This window comes from Lissotriton vulgaris, chromosome 7 (genome assembly GCF_964263255.1).
Source record: "Lissotriton vulgaris chromosome 7, aLisVul1.2, whole genome shotgun sequence".
Taxonomy (NCBI): Eukaryota; Metazoa; Chordata; class Amphibia; order Caudata; family Salamandridae; genus Lissotriton; species Lissotriton vulgaris.
The window spans coordinates 261,118,005-261,141,203 of NC_141695.1; positions in this window are offsets into that span (position 1 = coordinate 261,118,005).

The following is a 23,199-nucleotide window of genomic DNA, read 5'->3' on the forward strand; positions in this document are numbered from 1 at the left end:
ATACTGGGAAGGAAACAAGCTTCTAAGGACCGGTTTCTGGAATTTCAGCCATCTTCGGCCCGGCTTGCTTGAATCCTGATGGTGCAATGAGCAAGGGACTCACATCTGAGTATACCCTTCCACGCTTATGGTGGACAAAAACGATTCAGAAAAGGGGGTGGTGATGAACAGAGTGTCTGAATTAAGCAGACCACTCTTACCCAGTCCAAAGATCAGGGCTTGATCCATCACCGTTTTTTAGCTCAGTGCACCATCCCAGCTCAGAACCCGGCTATATGCAAATTAGTCTGACCCTGGCCCAGTGCATCATGGGAACAGGGCAGACCAAACTACAAGCCAATTCTTATACTGGGAAGGAAACAAGCTTCTGGGGATCGGTTTCTGGCATTTCAGCCGTCTTCGGCCCGGCTTGCTTGAATCCTGATGGTGCAATGAGCAAGGGACTCACATCTGAGTATACCCTTCCACGCTTATGGTGGACAAAAACGATTCAGAAAAGGGGGTGGTGATGAACAGAGTGTCTGAATTAAGCAGACCACTCTTACCCAGTCCAAAGATCAGGGCTTGATCCATCACCGTTTTTTAGCTCACTGCACCATCCCAGCTCAGAACACGGCTATATGCAAATTAGTCTGACCCTGGCCCAGTGCATCATGGGAACAGGGCAGACCAAACTACCAAGCCAATTCTTATACTGGGAAGGAAACAAGCTTCCGGGGACCGGTTTCTGGCATTTCAGCAGACTTCAGCCCGGCTTGCTTGAATCCCGATGGTGCAATGAGCAAGGGACTCACATCTGAGTATACCCTTCCACGCTTATGGTGGACAAAAATGATTCAGAAAAGGGGGTGGTGATGAACAGAGTGTCTGAATTAAGCAGACCACTCTTACCCAGTCCAAAGATCAGGGCTTGATCCATCACCATTTTTTAGCTCACTGCACCATCCCAGCTCAGAACCCGGCTATATGCAAATTAGTCTGACCCTGGCCCAGTGCATCATGGGAACAGGGCAGACAAAACTACCAAGCCAATTCTTATACTGGGAAGGAAACAAGCTTCCGGGGACCGGTTTCTGGCATTTCAGCCGTCTTCGGCCCGGCTTGCTTGAATCCTGATGGTGCAATGAGCAAGGGACTCACATCTGAGTATACCCTTCCACGCTTATGGTGGACAAAAACGATTCAGAAAAGGGGGTGGTGATGAACAGAGTGTCTGAATTAAGCAGACCACTCTTGCCCAGTCCAAAGATCAGGGCTTGATCCATCATCGTTTTTTAGCTCACTGCACCATCCCAGCTCAGAGCCCGGCTATATGCAAATTAGTCTGACCCTGGCCCAGTGCATCATGGGAACAGGGCAGACCAAACTACAAGCCAATTCTTATACTGGGAAGGAAACAAGCTTCCGGGGACCGGTTTCTGGCATTTCAGCCGTCTTCGGCCCAGCTTGCTTGAATCCTGATGGTGCAATGAGCAAGGGACTCACATCTGAGTATACCCTTCCACGCTTATGGTGGACAAAAATGATTCAGAAAAGGGGTAGTGATGAACAGAGTGTCTGAATTAAGCAGACCACTCTTACCCAGTCCAAAGATCAGGGCTTGATCCATCACCGTTTTTTTAGCTCACTGCACCATCCCAGCTCAGAACCCGGCTATATGCAAATTAGTCTGACCCTGGCCCAGTGCATCATGGGAATAGGGCAGACCAAACTACCAAGCCAATTCTTATACTGGGAAGGAAACAAGCTTCCGGGGACCAGTTTCTGGCATTTCAGCCGTCTTCGGCCCGGCTTGCTTGAATCCTGATGGTGCAATGAGCAAGGGACTCACATCTGAGTATACCCTTCCACGCTTATGGTGGACAAAAACGATTCAGAAAAGGGGGTGGTGATGAACAGAGTGTCTGAATTAAGCAGACCACTCATACCCAGTCCAAAGATCAGGGCTTGATCCATCACCAAGTTTTAGCTCACTCCACCATCCCAGCTCAGAACCCGGCTATATGCAAATTAGTCTGACCCTGGCCCAGTGCATCATGGGAACAGGGCAGACCAAACTACCAGGCCAATTCTTATACTGGGAAGGAAACAAGCTTCCGGGGACTGGTTTCTGGCATTTCAGCCATCTTCGGCCCGGCTTGCTTGAATCCTGATGGTGCAATGAGCAAGGGACTCACATCTGAGTATACCCTTCCACGCTTATGGTGGACAAAAATGATTCAGAAAAGGGGGTGGTGATGAACAGAGTGTCTGAATTAAGCAGACCACTCTTACCCAGTCCAAAGATCAGGGCTTGATCCATCACCGTTTTTTAGCTCACTGCACCATCCAGCTCAGAACCCGGCTATATGCAAATTAGTCTGACCCTGGCCAGTGCATCATGGGAACAGGGCAGACCAAACTACCAAGCCAATTCTTATACTGGGAAGGAAACAAGCTTCTAAGGACCGGTTTCTGGAATTTCAGCCATCTTCGGCCCGGCTTGCTTGAATCCTGATGGTGCAATGAGCAAGGGACTCACATCTGAGTATACCCTTCCACGCTTATGGTGGACAAAAACGATTCAGAAAAGGGGGTGGTGATGAACAGAGTGTCTGAATTAAGCAGACCACTCTTACCCAGTCCAAAGATCAGGGCTTGGTCCATCACCGTTTTTTAGCTCACTGCACCATCCCAGCTCAGAACCCGGCTATATGCAAATTAGTCTGACCCTGGCCCAGTGCATCATGGGAACAGGGCAGACCAAACTACAAGCCAATTCTTATACTGGGAAGGAAACAAGCTTCTGGGGATCGGTTTCTGGCATTTCAGCCGTCTTCGGCCCGGCTTGCTTGAATCCTGATGGTGCAATGAGCAAGGGACTCACATCTGAGTATACCCTTCCACGCTTATGGTGGACAAAAACGATTCAGAAAAGGGGGTGGTGATGAACAGAGTGTCTGAATTAAGCAGACCACTCTTACCCAGTCCAAAGATCAGGGCTTGATCCATCACCGTTTTTTAGCTCACTGCACCATCCCAGCTCAGAACACGGCTATATGCAAATTAGTCTGACCCTGGCCCAGTGCATCATGGGAACAGGGCAGACCAAACTACCAAGCCAATTCTTATACTGGGAAGGAAACAAGCTTCCGGGGACCGGTTTCTGGCATTTCAGCAGACTTCAGCCCGGCTTGCTTGAATCCCGATGGTGCAATGAGCAAGGGACTCACATCTGAGTATACCCTTCCACGCTTATGGTGGACAAAAATGATTCAGAAAAGGGGGTGGTGATGAACAGAGTGTCTGAATTAAGCAGACCACTCTTACCCAGTCCAAAGATCAGGGCTTGATCCATCACCGTTTTTTAGCTCACTGCACCATCCCAGCTCAGAACCCGGCTATATGCAAATTAGTCTGACCCTGGCCCAGTGCATCATGGGAACAGGGCAGACAAAACTACCAAGCCAATTCTTATACTGGGAAGGAAACAAGCTTCCGGGGACCGGTTTCTGGCATTTCAGCCGTCTTCGGCCCGGCTTGCTTGAATCCTGATGGTGCAATGAGCAAGGGACTCACATCTGAGTATACCCTTCCACGCTTATGGTGGACAAAAACGATTCAGAAAAGGGGGTGGTGATGAACAGAGTGTCTGAATTAAGCAGACCACTCTTGCCCAGTCCAAAGATCAGGGCTTGATCCATCATCGTTTTTTAGCTCACTGCACCATCCCAGCTCAGAGCCCGGCTATATGCAAATTAGTCTGACCCTGGCCCAGTGCATCATGGGAACAGGGCAGACCAAACTACAAGCCAATTCTTATACTGGGAAGGAAACAAGCTTCCGGGGACCGGTTTCTGGCATTTCAGCCGTCTTCGGCCCAGCTTGCTTGAATCCTGATGGTGCAATGAGCAAGGGACTCACATCTGAGTATACCCTTCCACGCTTATGGTGGACAAAAATGATTCAGAAAAGGGGTAGTGATGAACAGAGTGTCTGAATTAAGCAGACCACTCTTACCCAGTCCAAAGATCAGGGCTTGATCCATCACCGGTTTTTTAGCTCACTGCACCATCCCAGCTCAGAACCCGGCTATATGCAAATTAGTCTGACCCTGGCCCAGTGCATCATGGGAATAGGGCAGACCAAACTACCAAGCCAATTCTTATACTGGGAAGGAAACAAGCTTCCGGGGACCAGTTTCTGGCATTTCAGCCGTCTTCGGCCCGGCTTGCTTGAATCCTGATGGTGCAATGAGCAAGGGACTCACATCTGAGTATACCCTTCCACGCTTATGGTGGACAAAAACGATTCAGAAAAGGGGGTGGTGATGAACAGAGTGTCTGAATTAAGCAGACCACTCATACCCAGTCCAAAGATCAGGGCTTGATCCATCACCAAGTTTTAGCTCACTCCACCATCCCAGCTCAGAACCCGGCTATATGCAAATTAGTCTGACCCTGGCCCAGTGCATCATGGGAACAGGGCAGACCAAACTACCAGGCCAATTCTTATACTGGGAAGGAGACAAGCTTCCGGGGACTGGTTTCTGGCATTTCAGCCATCTTCGGCCCGGCTTGCTTGAATCCTGATGGTGCAAGGAGCAAGGGACTCACATCTGAGTATACCCTTCCACGCTTATGGTGGACAAAAATGATTCAGAAAAGGGGGTGGTGATGAACAGAGTGTCTGAATTAAGCAGACCACTCTTACCCAGTCCAAAGATCAGGGCTTGATCCATCACCGTTTTTTAGCTCACTGCACCATCCAGCTCAGAACCCGGCTATATGCAAATTAGTCTGACCCTGGCCAGTGCATCATGGGAACAGGGCAGACCAAACTACCAAGCCAATTCTTATACTGGGAAGGAAACAAGCTTCTAAGGACCGGTTTCTGGAATTTCAGCCATCTTCGGCCCGGCTTGCTTGAATCCTGATGGTGCAATGAGCAAGGGACTCACATCTGAGTATACCCTTCCACGCTTATGGTGGACAAAAACGATTCAGAAAAGGGGGTGGTGATGAACAGAGTGTCTGAATTAAGCAGACCACTCTTACCCAGTCCAAAGATCAGGGCTTGGTCCATCACCGTTTTTTAGCTCACTGCACCATCCCAGCTCAGAACCCGGCTATATGCAAATTAGTCTGACCCTGGCCCAGTGCATCATGGGAACAGGGCAGACCAAACTACCAAGCCAATTCTTATACTGGGAAGGAAACAAGCTTCCGGGGACCGGTTTCTGGCATTTCATCCGTCTTCGGCCCGGCTTGCTTTAATCCTGATGGTGCAATGAGCAAGGGACTCACATCTGAGTATACCCTTCCACGCTTATGGTGGACAAAAACGATTCAGAAAAGGGGGTGGTGATGAACAGAGTGTCTGAATTAAGCAGACCACTCTTACCCAGTCCAAAGATCAGGGCTTGATCCATCACCGTTTTTTAGCTCACTGCACCATCCAGCTCAGGACCCGGCTATATGCAAATTAGTCTGACCCTGGCCAGTGCATCATGGGAACAGGGCAGACCAAACTACCAAGCCAATTCTTATACTGGGAAGGAAACAAGCTTCTAAGGACCGGTTTCTGGAATTTCAGCCATCTTTGGCCCGGCTTGCTTGAATCCTGATGGTGCAATGAGCAAGGGACTCACATCTGAGTATACCCTTCCACGCTTATGGTGGACAAAAACGATTCAGAAAAGGGGGTGGTGATGAACAGAGTGTCTGAATTAAGCAGACCACTCTTACCCAGTCCAAAGATCAAGGCTTGATCCATCACCGTTTTTTAGCTCACTGCACCATCCCAGCTCAGAACCCGGCTATATGCAAATTAGTCTGACCCTGGCCCAGTGCATCATGGGAACAGGGCAGACCAAACTACCAAGCCAATTCTTATACTGGGAAGGAAACAAGCTTCTAAGGACCGGTTTCTGGAATTTCAGCCATCTTCGGCCCGGCTTGCTTGAATCCTGATGGTGCAATGAGCAAGGGACTCACATCTGAGTATACCCTTCCACGCTTATGGTGGACAAAAACGATTCAGAAAAGGGGGTGGTGATGAACAGAGTGTCTGAATTAAGCAGACCACTCTTACCCAGTCCAAAGATCAGGGCTTGGTCCATCACCGTTTTTTAGCTCACTGCACCATCCCAGCTCAGAACCCGGCTATATGCAAATTAGTCTGACCCTGGCCCAGTGCATCATGGGAACAGGGCAGACCAAACTACCAAGCCAATTCTTATACTGGGAAGGAAACAAGCTTCCGGGGACCGGTTTCTGGCATTTCATCCGTCTTCGGCCCGGCTTGCTTTAATCCTGATGGTGCAATGAGCAAGGGACTCACATCTGAGTATACCCTTCCACGCTTATGGTGGACAAAAACGATTCAGAAAAGGGGGTGGTGATGAACAGAGTGTCTGAATTAAGCAGACCACTCTTACCCAGTCCAAAGATCAGGGCTTGATCCATCACCGTTTTTTAGCTCACTGCACCATCCAGCTCAGGACCCGGCTATATGCAAATTAGTCTGACCCTGGCCAGTGCATCATGGGAACAGGGCAGACCAAACTACCAAGCCAATTCTTATACTGGGAAGGAAACAAGCTTCTAAGGACCGGTTTCTGGAATTTCAGCCATCTTCGGCCCGGCTTGCTTGAATCCTGATGGTGCAATGAGCAAGGGACTCACATCTGAGTATACCCTTCCACGCTTATGGTGGACAAAACGATTCAGAAAAGGGGGTGGTGATGAACAGAGTGTCTGAATTAAGCAGACCACTCTTACCCAGTCCAAAGATCAAGGCTTGATCCATCACCGTTTTTTAGCTCACTGCACCATCCCAGCTCAGAACCCGGCTATATGCAAATTAGTCTGACCCTGGCCCAGTGCATCATGGGAACAGGGCAGACCAAACTACCAAGCCAATTCTTATACTGGGAAGGAAACAAGCTTCCGGGGACCGGTTTCTGGCATTTCATCCGTCTTCGGCCCGGCTTGCTTTAATCCTGATGGTGCAATGAGCAAGGGACTCACATCTGGGTATACCCTTCCACGCTTATGGTGGACAAAAACGATTCAGAAAAGGGGGTGGTGATGAACAGAGTGTCTGAATTAAGCAGACCACTCTTACCCAGTCCAAAGATCAGGGCTTGATCCATCACCGTTTTTTAGCTCAGTGCACCATCCCAGCTCAGAACCCGGCTATATGCAAATTAGTCTGACCCTGGCCCAGTGCATCATGGGAACAGGGCAGACCAAACTACAAGCCAATTCTTATACTGGGAAGGAAACAAGCTTCTGGGGATCGGTTTCTGGCATTTCAGCCGTCTTCGGCCCAGCTTGCTTGAATCCTGATGGTGCAATGAGCAAGGGACTCACATCTGAGTATACCCTTCCACGCTTATGGTGGACAAAAACGATTCAGAAAAGGGGGTGGTGATGAACAGAGTGTCTGAATTAAGCAGACCACTCTTACCCAGTCCAAAGATCAGGGCTTGATCCATCACCGTTTTTTAGCTCACTGCACCATCCCAGCTCAGAACACGGCTATATGCAAATTAGTCTGACCCTGGCCCAGTGCATCATGGGAACAGGGCAGACCAAACTACCAAGCCAATTCTTATACTGGGAAGGAAACAAGCTTCCGGGGACCGGTTTCTGGCATTCCAGGAGTCTTCGGCCCGGCTTGCTTGAATCCCGATGGTGCAATGAGCAAGGGACTCACATCTGAGTATACCCTTCCACGCTTATGGTGGACAAAAACGATTCAGAAAAGGGGGTGGTGATGAACAGAGTGTCTGAATTAAGCAGACCACTCTTACCCAGTCCAAAGATCAGGGCTTGATCCATCACCGTTTTTTAGCTCACTGCACCATCCCAGCTCAGAACCCGGCTATATGCAAATTAGTCTGACCCTGGCCCAGTGCATCATGGGAACAGGGCAGACCAAACTACCAAGCCAATTCTTATACTGGGAAGGAAGCAAGCTTCTGGGGACCGGTTTCTGGCATTTCAGCCGTCTTCGGCCCGGCTTGCTTGAATCCTGATGGTGCAATGAGCAAGGGACTCACATCTGAGTATACCCTTCCACGCTTATGGTGGACAAAAACGATTCAGAAAAGGGGGTGGTGATGAACAGAGTGTCTGAATTAAGCAGACCACTCTTGCCCAGTCCAAAGATCAGGGCTTGATCCATCATAGTTTTTTAGCTCACTGCACCATCCCAGCTCAGAGCCCGGCTATATGCAAATTAGTCTGACCCTGGCCCAGTGCATCATGGGAACAGGGCAGACCAAACTACAAGCCAATTCTTATACTGGGAAGGAAACAAGCTTCCGGGGACCGGTTTCTGGCATTTCAGCCGTCTTCGGCCCAGCTTGCTTGAATCCTGATGGTGCAATGAGCAAGGGACTCACATCTGAGTATACCCTTCCACGCTTATGGTGGACAAAAATGATTCAGAAAAGGGGGTGGTGATGAACAGAGTGTCTGAATTAAGCAGACCACTCTTACCCAGTCCAAAGATCAGGGCTTGATCCATCACCGGTTTTTTAGCTCACTGCACCATCCCAGCTCAGAACCCGGCTATATGCAAATTAGTCTGACCCTGGCCCAGTGCATCATGGGAATAGGGCAGACCAAACTACCAAGCCAATTCTTATACTGGGAAGGAAACAAGCTTCCGGGGACCAGTTTCTGGCATTTCAGCCGTCTTCGGCCCGGCTTGCTTGAATCCTGATGGTGCAATGAGCAAGGGACTCACATCTGAGTATACCCTTCCACGCTTATGGTGGACAAAAACGATTCAGAAAAGGGGGTGGTGATGAACAGAGTGTCTGAATTAAGCAGACCACTCTTACCCAGTCCAAAGATCAGGGCTTGATCCATCACCAATTTTTAGCTCACTCCACCATCCCAGCTCAGAACCCGGCTATATGCAAATTAGTCTGACCCTGGCCCAGTGCATCATGGGAACAGGGCAGACCAAACTACCAAGCCAATTCTTATACTGGGAAGGAAACAAGCTTCCGGGGACCGGTTTCTGGCATTTCAGCCATCTTCGGCCCGTCTTGCTTGAATCCTGATGGTGCAATGAGCAAGGGACTCACATCTGAGTATACCCTTCCACGCTTATGGGGGACAAAAATGATTCAGAAAAGGGGGTGGTGATGAACAGAGTGTCTGAATTAAGCAGACCACTCTTACCCAGTCCAAAGATCAGGGCTTGATCCATCACCGTTTTTTAGCTCACTGCACCATCCAGCTCAGAACCCGGCTATATGCAAATTAGTCTGACCCTGGCCAGTGCATCATGGGAACAGGGCAGACCAAACTACCAAGCCAATTCTTATACTGGGAAGGAAACAAGCTTCTAAGGACCGGTTTCTGGAATTTCAGCTGTCTTCGGCCCGGCTTGCTTGAATCCTGATGGTGCAATGAGCAAGGGACTCACATCTGAGTATACCCTTCCACGCTTATGGTGGACAAAAACGATTCAGAAAAGGGGGTGGTGATGAACAGAGTGTCTGAATTAAGCAGACCACTCTTACCCAGTCCAAAGATCAGGGCTTGATCCATCACCGTTTTTTAGCTCACTGCACCATCCCAGCTCGGAACCCGGCTATATGCAAATTAGTCTGACCCTGGCCCAGTGCATCATGGGAACAGGGCCTACCAAACCAATTCTTATACTGGGAAGGAAACAAGCTTCCGGGGACCGGTTTCTGGCATTTCAGCCATCTTCGGCCCGGCTTGCTTGAATCCTGATGGTGCAATGAGCAAGGGACTCACATCTGAGTATACCCTTCCACGCTTATGGTGGACAAAAACGATTCAGTAAAGGGGGTGGTGATGAACAGAGTGTCTGAATTAAGCAGACCACTCTTACCCAGTCCAAAGATCAGGGCTTGATCCATCACCGTTTTTAAGCTCACTGCACCATCCCAGCTCAGAACCCGGCTATATGCAAATTAGTCTGACCCTGGCCCAGTGCATCATGGGAACAGGGCAGACCAAACTACCAAGCCAATTCTTACACTGGGAAGGAAACAAGCTTCCGGGGACCGGTTTCTGGCATTTCAGCCATCTTCGGCCCGGCTTGCTTGAATCCTGATGGTGCAATGAGCAAGGGACTCACATCTGAGTATACCCTTCCACGCTTATGGTGGACAAAAACGATTCAGAAAAGGGGGTGGTGATGAACAGAGTGTCTGAATTAAGCAGACCACTCTTACCCAGTCCAAAGATCAGGGCTTGATCCATCACCGTTTTTTAGCTCACTGCACCATCCCAGCTCAGAACCCGGCTATATGCAAATTAGTCTGACCCTGGCCCAGTGCATCATGGGAACAGGGCAGACCAAACTACCAAGCCAATTCTTATACTGGGAAGGAAACAAGCTTCCGGGGACCGGTTTCTGGCATTTCAGCCGTCTTCGGCCCGGCTTGCTTGAATCCTGATGGTGCATTGAGCAAGGGACTCACATCTGAGTATACCCTTCCACGCTTATGGTGGACAAAAACGATTCAGAAAAGGGGGTGGTGATGAACAGAGTGTCTGAATTAAGCAGACCACTCTTACCCAGTCCAAAGATCAGGGCTAGATCCATCACCGTTTTTTAGCTCACTGCACCATCCCAGCTCAGATCCCGGCTATATGCAAATTAGTCTGACCCTGGCCCAGTGCATCATGGGAACAGGGCAGACCAAACTACAAGCCAATTCTTATACTGGGAAGAAAACAAGCTTCCGGGGACCGGTTTCTGGCATTTCAGCCGTCTTCGGCCCGGCTTGCTTGAATCCTGATGGTGCAATGAGCAAGGGACTCACATCTGAGTATACCCTTCCACGCTTATGGTGGACAAAAACGATTCAGAATAGGGGGTGGTGATGAACAGAGTGTCTGAATTAAGCATACCACTATTACCCAATCCAAAGATCAGGGCTTGATCCATCACCGTTTTTTAGCTCACTGCACCATCCCAGCTCAGAACCCGGCTATATGCAAATTAGTCTGACCCTGGCCCAGTGCATCATGGGAACAGGGCAGACCAAACTACCAAGCCAATTCTTATACTGGGAAGTAAACAAGCTTCCGGGGACCGGTTTCTGGCATTTCAGCCGTCTTCGGCCCGGCTTGCTTGAATCCTGATGGTGCAATGAGCAAGGGACTCACATCTGAGGATACCCTTCCACGCTTATGGTGGACAAAAACGATTCAGAAAAGGGGGTGGTGATGAACAGAGTGTCTGAATTAAGCAGACCACTCTTACCCAGTCCAAAGATCAGGGCTTGATCCATCACCGTTTTTTAGCTCACTGCACCATCCAGCTCAGAACCCGGCTATATGCAAATTAGTCTGACCCTGGCCAGTGCATCATGGGAACAGGGCAGACCAAACTACCAAGCCAATTCTTATACTGGGAAGGAAACAAGCTTCTAAGGACCGGTTTCTGGAATTTCAGCCATCTTCGGCCCGGCTTGCTTGAATCCTGATGGTGCAATGAGCAAGGGACTCACATCTGAGTATACCCTTCCACGCTTATGGTGGCCAAAAACGATTCAGAAAAGGGGGTGGTGATGAACAGAGTGTCTGAATTAAGCAGACCACTCTTACCCAGTCCAAAGATCAGGGCTTGATCCATCACCGTTTTTTAGCTCACTGCACCATCCCAGCTCAGAACCCGGCTATATGCAAATTAGTCTGACCCTGGCCCAGTGCATCATGGGAACAGGGCAGACCAAACTACCAAGCCAATTCTTATACTGGGAAGGAAACAAGCTTCCGGGGACCGGTTTCTGGCATTTCATCCGTCTTCGGCCAGGCTTGCTTTAATCCTGATGGTGCAATGAGCAAGGGACTCACATCTGAGTATACCCTTCCACGCTTATGGTGGACAAAAACGATTCAGAAAAGGGGGTGGTGATGAACAGAGTGTCTGAATTAAGCAGACCACTCTTACCCAGTCCAAAGATCAGGGCTTGATCCATCACCGTTTTTTAGCTCAGTGCACCATCCCAGCTCAGAACCCGGCTATATGCAAATTAGTCTGACCCTGGCCCAGTGCATCATGGGAACAGGGCAGACCAAACTACAAGCCAATTCTTGTACTGGGAAGGAAACAAGCTTCTGGGGATCGGTTTCTGGCATTTCAGCCGTCTTCGGCCCGGCTTGCTTGAATCCTGATGGTGCAATGAGCAAGGGACTCACATCTGAGTATACCCTTCCACGCTTATGGTGGACAAAAACGATTCAGAAAAGGGGGTGGTGATGAACAGAATGTCTGAATTAAGCAGACCACTCTTACCCAGTCCAAAGATCAGGGCTTGATCCATCACCGTTTTTTAGCTCACTGCACCATCCCAGCTCAGAACACGGCTATATGCAAATTAGTCTGACCCTGGCCCAGTGCATCATGGGAACAGGGCAGACCAAACTACCAAGCCAATTCTTATACTGGGAAGGAAACAAGCTTCTGGGGACCGGTTTCTGGCATTTCAGCAGTCTTCGGCCCGGCTTGCTTGAATCCCGGTGGTGCAATGAGCAAGGGACTCACATCTGAGTATACCCTTCCACGCTTATGGTGGACAAAAACGATTCAGAAAAGGGGGTGGTGATGAACAGAGTGTCTGAATTAAGCAGACCACTCTTACCCAGTCCAAAGATGAGGGCTTGATCCATCACCGTTTTTTTAGCTCACTGCACCATCCCAGCTCAGAACCCGGCTATATGCAAATTAGTCTGACCCTGGCCCAGTGCATCATGGGAATAGGGCAGACCAAACTACCAAGCCAATTCTTATACTGGGAAGGAAACAAGCTTCCGGGGACCAGTTTCTGGCATTTCAGCCGTCTTCGGCCCGGCTTGCTTGAATCCTGATGGTGCAATGAGCAAGGGACTCACATCTGAGTATACCCTTCCACGCTTATGGTGGACAAAAACGATTCAGAAAAGGGGGTGGTGATGAACAGAGTGTCTGAATTAAGCAGACCACTCTTACCCAGTCCAAAGATCAGGGCTTGATCCATCACCAATTTTTAGCTCACTCCACCATCCCAGCTCAGAACCCGGCTATATGCAAATTAGTCTGACCCTGGCCCAGTGCATCATGGGAACAGGGCAGGCCAAACTACCAAGCCAATTCTTATACTGGGAAGGAAACAAGCTTCCGGGGACCGGTTTCTGGCATTTCAGTCATCTTCGGCCCGGCTTGCTTGAATCCTGATGGTGCAATGAGCAAGGGACTCACATCTGAGTATACCCTTCCACGCTTATGGTGGACAAAAATGATTCAGAAAAGGGGGTGGTGATGAACAGAGTGTCTGAATTAAGCAGACCACTCTTACCCAGTCCAAAGATCAGGGCTTGATCCATCACCGTTTTTTAGCTCACTGCACCATCCAGCTCAGAACCCGGCTATATGTAAATTAGTCTGACCCTGGCCAGTGCATCATGGGAACAGGGCAGACCAAACTACCAAGCCAATTCTTATACTGGGAAGGAAACAAGCTTCTAAGGACCGGTTTCTGGAATTTCAGCCGTCTTCGGCCCGGCTTGCTTGAATCCTGATGGTGCAATGAGCAAGGGACTCACATCTGAGTATACCCTTCCACGCTTATGGTGGACAAAAAAGATTCAGAAAAGGGGGTGGTGATGAACAGAGTGTCTGAATTAAGCAGACCACTCTTACCCAGTCCAAAGATCAGGGCTTGATCCATCACCGTTTTTTAGCTCACTGCACCATCCCAGCTCAGAACCCGGCTATATGCAAATTAGTCTGACCCTGGCCCAGTGCATCATGGGAACAGGGCCTACCAAACCAATTCTTATACTGGGAAGGAAACAAGCTTCCGGGGACCGGTTTCTGGCATTTCAGCCATCTTCGGCCCGGCTTGCTTGAATCCTGAAGGTGCAATGAGCAAGGGACTTACATCTGAGTATACCCTTCCACGCTTATGGTGGACAAAAACGATTCAGTAAAGGGGGTGGTGATGAACAGAGTGTCTGAATTAAGCAGACCACTCTTACCCAGTCCAAAGATCAGGGCTTGATTGTAGGAGAGTAGGGTCTGCTATCCTATGGTCACCCCAAATTTTTGCTTTTTGCTTCACTGGTTTCTGACTTAATGTGGCTGTGGGCCTGCTAATCAGACCCACAGCCTGCTGTTCTCTCTCTAAATTGATGCCAATGCACTTTAGGTGCATTACGAATTGGAACTGGTTCACCTTATGAGCCCCTGTAATAGTGCACCCTAGGTGCCCAGGGCATAGGTGTATCCAAGGCCTACCAGGGGCTGCAGCACGTATTGTGCCACCCCTGGCCTGGCCTCCATCTTTGACACAACTGGCTGATCACTCAGCTGGGGTAAGTCGGTGTAACCACCTCTTACTTAGGTACAGTATGTCTGTGCCTAACCCTAAACTGGACACATATGTTCCTATCAGCCACTCCTATAGAAGGCCTCATCAATCCTGGAGGCAGAGTGCTTGGAAATATGTGAGATGGTGCTCTGGCATGAGCTGAGCCTGTCTGCAGCTGTCGGGAACAACTCCCTAAGCTGGTCCGGGATATTGCCATACCATATACTCTTAAGTGCATTATAATCCTCGCGGTTAAATGCTATCTTTGGTTTGGCTTTATCAAAACATGTCGAGTAAGGTGTCATACGAATTGGAATACTATCCCCTCGCCAATTCTGGCGACGGGGATAGCATTCCACCCTTCTAGAGGGACACGACATGTGTGTAGCCTTAACCCCGGTTAAAGTTAAACAGAGCCTCAGCTTCACAAAATGGACGCTGCCACCACAGACACAAGTCTGGCCTCCTGCTGCTGACCGAAACTCGGCAGATGGTGGCCTGGACAAAGGGTTTCCTGCCTTGGGAGGTGCGAGCACCACCCCAGACAGGATTTTGTGTATTAGGTAGGACAGGGCTGAAAAGAATCAGACATGCCCGGGGCACACAAGGTGTCCCCGTGCATAGGCCAGTCCAAACCGGTTCTGGGGCCTTCCAGCCCCAGTCCTGGCGCGGAGCTGGACAAAGGAAAGGGGGTGTAACCGCCCCCCTTCCTGGTTCCTCCCAGAGGAGGGACCTAGTAGGTGATCCACCCCCAGTTTGGGAATAAGAGGGGGAGCAGTGCCATTGCACAGCAGATCATCCCGAAATCAACTTAAAACTAAGAAGAAGACTGGACTTCGACATTCTGCTGCACAGAAGACTGAAGAAGAATCTCCCTTGTGGCCAAGGAGTGACCACCCTGTGAACACAGGCACCAACCAGCGACCCGACGTCTGCTTTGCCGCCGCCTCCCGCCGGAGACCGAGCCCAGAGCCCGACAAGAACCAGACTCCCAGACCTCTCAGAGCCCGATCCACAGTCCCTGCGAAGAAGGGACCCGTGGAGGCACCGAGTGACGTGGGACCGGACCTCTTGGAAGACACTCGAAAAGCTGACTGCGCAGCTTCTGAGGCATCCTCGACGTTGTGCTTTGGGGATTGAGAACCCCCACCACCGAGCAGCCCTTGCACCGAAGATCAGCCCCCCAGCATCTCCACGATCTGCGTGGGGCCCTTTTGCACTGTGCCACTCGACGCGCCATCCCGGCCACTAGCCACGTGGTCAGCGGCCATCTTGGCGACGAACCCGAAGATTTAAACAGCAGGTCTGGTTGCTCCAGACCTACCCAAGCTCCTGTGAAAAGGAGCACCCGCTCTGACCTTGCTGGTCCGAGTGAACAGCATCTTTTAACTTCTGCGTGGCTTGCATTTGCCAAGGCCTGTTTGCTCCGATCAGGTCGCCGACACCGCCAACAGCGAGAAGCCTACGTGGGACAGCTCGTGACCGACTCCTGGACGTCCTCGACCCCGGGTATCCACGTGGCTGCAGGAAGAAGCTACCCGACAACGCCTGTCTGCACCCGACATCGCCTGGTTCCACTCTGGTTCCAGGGCAGTCACTGGCTAGTGACTTTGAACACTGTCCCCTCTGCTTTCAGGTCTTCAACTCTTCTGATCCACCCTTGGATCCACCGGAACTCTTCTCATCGAGTCGCCTGCAGCATCATCAGCTCCAAGCACCATCGACCAGCGTGACGAAACCCGACACATCTTCGACCCTGTGCACCCGCTTCCTGTGGGTGAGGTAACTCAGCTCCGCCAGTGCTCCTGCACTGGTACACATCCCAAGGGCCTGTGTTTTAAGTTTCAGCTCCGTAGGTCACTCGGAAGGTTCCTAACTTTCTAACTTTGTGCTTTTTACGCACCATAGACTTTGTATTGAGAAGTGCGTGCACTTTGAACACTGCACCCGAGTCCCGTGGGCCTTTCCCGACTTAGTTAACTCCAGTCTCGAATAGCTCCAGCGATTCCCAAGGCCCTAGGCCTCTCCACTTTCCTTTAGGTATCTCTTATACCACTTATTTAGTATATGGTTTAGGTGGCCCCTAGGGCTCATCCATATTGTGCAACTTTTGTGTATTTTAAACTGTCTTGTGATTTTACGCTTGTGCTTCTGTGCTCATAAAGAGTCCAGGGGATTTTAATAGTTAATAAATCAATATATATTTTCAATATATATCTGTGTGGTGTCCCTTTCATTTGGTATTCAAGGGGGTTGTGTATGGTATAACAGCTGGCTTCACATGCCTTTCAGAGTTTAGCCTAAGACTGCTTTGTCCACGTTACCACTAGGATAACTGGTCTACAAGGTTGAATTACAACCATCATCATAAGGGTTGCTTGGCATGGTACAAAGTGATCACTAGAATTAGTGAGCATTATATACCAGGCCAACTTCTCACATTGATCCATCACCGTTTTTTAGCTCACTGCACCATCCCAGCTCAGAACCCGGCTATATGCAAATTAGTCTGACCCTGGCCCAGTGCATCATGGGAACAGGGCAGACCAAACTACCAAGCCAATTCTTATACTGGGAAGGAAACAAGCTTCCGGGGACCGGTTTCTGGCATTTCAGCCATCTTCGGCCCGGCTTGCTTGAATCCTGATGGTGCAATGAGCAAGGGACTCACATCTGAGTATACCCTTCCACGCTTATGGTGGACAAAAACGATTCAGAAAAGGGGGTGGTGATGAACAGAGTGTCTAAATTAAGCAGACCACTCTTACCCAGTCCAAAGATCAGGGCTTGATCCATCACCGTTTTTTAGCTCACTGCACCATCGCAGCTCAGAACCCTGCTATATGCAAATTAGTCTGACCCTGGCCCAGTGCATCATGGGAACAGGGCAGACCAAACTACCAAGCCAATTCTTATACTGGGAAGGAAACAAGCTTCCGGGGACCGGTTTCTGGCATTTCAGCCGTCTTCGGCCCGGCTTGCTTGAATCCTGATGGTGCAATGAGCAAGGGTCTCACATCTGAGTATACCCTTCCACGCTTATGGTGGACAAAAACGATTCAGAAAAGGGGGTGGTGATGAACAGAGTGTCTGAATTAAGCAGACCACTCTTACCCAGTCCAAAGATCAGGGCTTGATCCATCACCGTTTTTTTAGCTCACTGCACCATCCCAATTCAGAACCCGGCTATATGCAAATTAGTCTGACCCTGGCCCAGTGCATCATGGGAACAGGGCAGACCAAACTACCAAGCCAATTCTTATACTGGGAAGGAAACAAGCTTCCAGGGACCAGTTTCTGGCATTTCAGCCGTCTTCGGCCCGGCTTGCTTGAATCCTGATGGTGCATTGAGCAAGGGACTCACATCTGAGTATACCCTTCCACGCTTATGGTGGACAAAAACGATTCAGAAAAGGGGGTGGTGATGAACAGAGTGTCTGAATTAAGCAGACCACTCTTACCCAGTCCAAAGATCAGGGCTTGATCCATCACCGTTTTTTAGCTCACTGCACCATCCCAGCTCAGAACCCGGCTATATGCAAATTAGTCTAACCCTGGCCCAGTGCATCATGGGAACAGGGCAGACCAAACTACAAGCCAATTCTTATACTGGGAAGGAAACAAGCTTCCGGGGACCGGTTTCTGGCATTTCAGCCGTCTTCGGCCCGGCTTGCTTGAATCCTGATGGTGCAATGAGCAAGGGACTCACATCTGAGTATTCCCTTCCACGCTTATGGTGGACCAAAACGATTCAGAAAAGGGGGTGGTGATGAACAGAGTGTCTGAATTAAGCATACCACTATTACTCAGTTCAAAGATCAGGGCTTGATCCATCACCGTTTTTTAGCTCACTGCACCATCCCAGCTCAGAACCCGGCTATATGCAAATTAGTCTGACCCTGGCCCAGTGCATCATGGGAACAGGGCAGACCAAACTACCAAGCCAATTCTTATACTGGGAAGGAAACAAGCTTCCGGGGACCGGTTTCTGGCATTTCAGCCGTCTTCGGCCCGGCTTGCTTGAATCCTGATGGTGCAATGAGCAAAGGACTCACATCTGAGTATACCCTTCCACACTTATGGTGGACAAAAATGATTCAGAAAAGGGGGTGGTGAGGAACAGAGTGTCTGAATTGAGCAGACCACTCTTACCCAGTCCAGAGATCAGGGCTTGATCCATCCCCGTTTTTTAGCTCACTGCACCATCCCAGCTCAGAACCCGGCTATATGCAAATTAGTCTGACCCTGGCCCAGTGCATCATGGGAACAGGGCAGACCAAACTACCAAGCCAATTCATATACTGGGAAGGAAACAAGCTTCCGGGGACCGGTTTCTGACATATCAGCCGTCTTCGGCCTGGCTTGCTTGAATCCTAATGGTGCAATGAGCAAGGGACTCACATCTGGGTATACCCTTCCACGCTTATGGTGGACAAAAACGATTCAGAAAAGGGGGTGGTGATGAACAGAGTGTCTGAATTACGCAGACCACTCTTACCCAGTCCGAAGATCAGGTCTTGATCCATCACCGTTTTTTAGCTCACTGCACCATCCCAGCTCAGAACCCGGCTATATGCAAGTTAGTCTGACCCTGGCCCAGTGCATCATGGGAACAGGGCAGACCAAACTACCAAGCCAATTCTTATACTGGGAAGGAAACAAGCTTCCGGGGACCGGTTTCTGGCATTTCAGCCGTCTTCGGCCCGGCTTGCTTGAATCCTGATGGTGCAATGAGCAAAGGACTCACATCTGAGTATACCCTTCCACGCTTATGGTGGACAAAAATGATTCCGAAAAGGGGGTGGTGAGGAACAGAGTGTCTGAATTAAGCAGACCACTCTAACCCAGTCCAGAGATCAGGGCTTGATCCATCCCCGTCTTTTAGCTCACTGCACCATCCCAGCTCAGAACCCGGCTATATGCAAATTAGTCTGACCCTGGCCCAGTGCATCATGGGAATAGGGCAGACCAAACTACCAAGCCAATTCTTATACTGGGAAGGAAACAAGCTTCCGGGGACCGGTTTCTGGCATTTCAGCCGTCTTCGGCCCGGCTTGCTTGAATCCTGATGGTGCAATGAGCAAAGGACTCACATCTGAGTATACCCTTCCACGCTTATGGTGGACAAAAATGATTCAGAAAAGGGGGTGGTGATGAACAGAGTGTCTGAATTAAGCAGACCACTCTTACCCAGTCCAAAGATCAGGGCTTGATCCATCACCGGTTTTTTAGCTCACTGCACCATCCCAGCTCAGAACCCGGCTATATGCAAATTAGTCTGACCCTGGCCCAGTGCATCATGGGAATAGGGCAGACCAAACTACCAAGCCAATTCTTATACTGGGTAGGAAACAAGCTTCCGGGGACCAGTTTCTGGCATTTCAGCCGTCTTCGGCCCGGCTTGCTTGAATCCTGATGGTGCAATGAGCAAGGGACTCACATCTGAGTATACCCTTCCACGCTTATGGTGGACAAAAACGATTCAGAAAAGGGGGTGGTGATGAACAGAGTGTCTGAATTAAGCAGACCACTCTTACCCAGTCCAAAGATCAGGGCTTGATCCATCACCGTTTTTTAGCTCACTGCACCATCCCAGCTCAGAACCCGGCTATATGCAAATTAGTCTGACCCTGGCCCAGTGCATCATGGGAACAGGGCAGACCAAACTACCAAGCCAATTCTTATACTGGGAAGGAAACAAGCTTCCGGGGACCGGTTTCTGGCATTTCAGCCATCTTCGGCCCGTCTTGCTTGAATCCTGATGGTGCAATGAGCAAGGGACTCACATCTGAGTATACCCTTCCACGCTTATGGGGGACAAAAATGATTCAGAAAAGGGGGTGGTGATGAACAGAGTGTCTGAATTAAGCAGACCACTCTTACCCAGTCCAAAGATCAGGGCTTGATCCATCACCGTTTTTTAGCTCACTGCACCATCCAGCTCAGAACCCGGCTATATGCAAATTAGTCTGACCCTGGCCAGTGCATCATGGGAACAGGGCAGACCAAACTACCAAGCCAATTCTTATACTGGGAAGGAAACAAGCTTCTAAGGACCGGTTTCTGGAATTTCAGCTGTCTTCGGCCCGGCTTGCTTGAATCCTGATGGTGCAATGAGCAAGGGACTCACATCTGAGTATACCCTTCCACGCTTATGGTGGACAAAAACGATTCAGAAAAGGGGGTGGTGATGAACAGAGTGTCTGAATTAAGCAGACCACTCTTACCCAGTCCAAAGATCAGGGCTTGATCCATCACCGTTTTTTAGCTCACTGCACCATCCCAGCTCGGAACCCGGCTATATGCAAATTAGTCTGACCCTGGCCCAGTGCATCATGGGAACAGGGCCTACCAAACCAATTCTTATACTGGGAAGGAAACAAGCTTCCGGGGACCGGTTTCTGGCATTTCAGCCATCTTCGGCCCGGCTTGCTTGAATCCTGATGGTGCAATGAGCAAGGGACTCACATCTGAGTATACCCTTCCACGCTTATGGTGGACAAAAACGATTCAGTAAAGGGGGTGGTGATGAACAGAGTGTCTGAATTAAGCAGACCACTCTTACCCAGTCCAAAGATCAGGGCTTGATCCATCACCGTTTTTAAGCTCACTGCACCATCCCAGCTCAGAACCCGGCTATATGCAAATTAGTCTGACCCTGGCCCAGTGCATCATGGGAACAGGGCAGACCAAACTACCAAGCCAATTCTTACACTGGGAAGGAAACAAGCTTCCGGGGACCGGTTTCTGGCATTTCAGCCATCTTCGGCCCGGCTTGCTTGAATCCTGATGGTGCAATGAGCAAGGGACTCACATCTGAGTATACCCTTCCACGCTTATGGTGGACAAAAACGATTCAGAAAAGGGGGTGGTGATGAACAGAGTGTCTGAATTAAGCAGACCACTCTTACCCAGTCCAAAGATCAGGGCTTGATCCATCACCGTTTTTTAGCTCACTGCACCATCCCAGCTCAGAACCCGGCTATATGCAAATTAGTCTGACCCTGGCCCAGTGCATCATGGGAACAGGGCAGACCAAACTACCAAGCCAATTCTTATACTGGGAAGGAAACAAGCTTCCGGGGACCGGTTTCTGGCATTTCAGCCGTCTTCGGCCCGGCTTGCTTGAATCCTGATGGTGCATTGAGCAAGGGACTCACATCTGAGTATACCCTTCCACGCTTATGGTGGACAAAAACGATTCAGAAAAGGGGGTGGTGATGAACAGAGTGTCTGAATTAAGCAGACCACTCTTACCCAGTCCAAAGATCAGGGCTAGATCCATCACCGTTTTTTAGCTCACTGCACCATCCCAGCTCAGATCCCGGCTATATGCAAATTAGTCTGACCCTGGCCCAGTGCATCATGGGAACAGGGCAGACCAAACTACAAGCCAATTCTTATACTGGGAAGAAAACAAGCTTCCGGGGACCGGTTTCTGGCATTTCAGCCGTCTTCGGCCCGGCTTGCTTGAATCCTGATGGTGCAATGAGCAAGGGACTCACATCTGAGTATACCCTTCCACGCTTATGGTGGACAAAAACGATTCAGAATAGGGGGTGGTGATGAACAGAGTGTCTGAATTAAGCATACCACTATTACCCAATCCAAAGATCAGGGCTTGATCCATCACCGTTTTTTAGCTCACTGCACCATCCCAGCTCAGAACCCGGCTATATGCAAATTAGTCTGACCCTGGCCCAGTGCATCATGGGAACAGGGCAGACCAAACTACCAAGCCAATTCTTATACTGGGAAGTAAACAAGCTTCCGGGGACCGGTTTCTGGCATTTCAGCCGTCTTCGGCCCGGCTTGCTTGAATCCTGATGGTGCAATGAGCAAGGGACTCACATCTGAGGATACCCTTCCACGCTTATGGTGGACAAAAACGATTCAGAAAAGGGGGTGGTGATGAACAGAGTGTCTGAATTAAGCAGACCACTCTTACCCAGTCCAAAGATCAGGGCTTGATCCATCACCGTTTTTTAGCTCACTGCACCATCCAGCTCAGAACCCGGCTATATGCAAATTAGTCTGACCCTGGCCAGTGCATCATGGGAACAGGGCAGACCAAACTACCAAGCCAATTCTTATACTGGGAAGGAAACAAGCTTCTAAGGACCGGTTTCTGGAATTTCAGCCATCTTCGGCCCGGCTTGCTTGAATCCTGATGGTGCAATGAGCAAGGGACTCACATCTGATTATACCCTTCCACGCTTATGGTGGACAAAAACGATTCAGAAAAGGGGGTGGTGATGAACAGAGTGTCTGAATTAAGCAGACCACTCTTACCCAGTCCAAAGATCAGGGCTTGATCCATCACCGTTTTTTAGCTCACTGCACCATCCCAGCTCAGAACCCGGCTATATGCAAATTAGTCTGACCCTGGCCCAGTGCATCATGGGAACAGGGCAGACCAAACTACCAAGCCAATTCTTATACTGGGAAGGAAACAAGCTTCCGGGGACCGGTTTCTGGCATTTCATCCGTCTTCGGCCAGGCTTGCTTTAATCCTGATGGTGCAATGAGCAAGGGACTCACATCTGAGTATACCCTTCCACGCTTATGGTGGACAAAAACGATTCAGAAAAGGGGGTGGTGATGAACAGAGTGTCTGAATTAAGCAGACCACTCTTACCCAGTCCAAAGATCAGGGCTTGATCCATCACCGTTTTTTAGCTCAGTGCACCATCCCAGCTCAGAACCCGGCTATATGCAAATTAGTCTGACCCTGGCCCAGTGCATCATGGGAACAGGGCAGACCAAACTACAAGCCAATTCTTGTACTGGGAAGGAAACAAGCTTCTGGGGATCGGTTTCTGGCATTTCAGCCGTCTTCGGCCCGGCTTGCTTGAATCCTGATG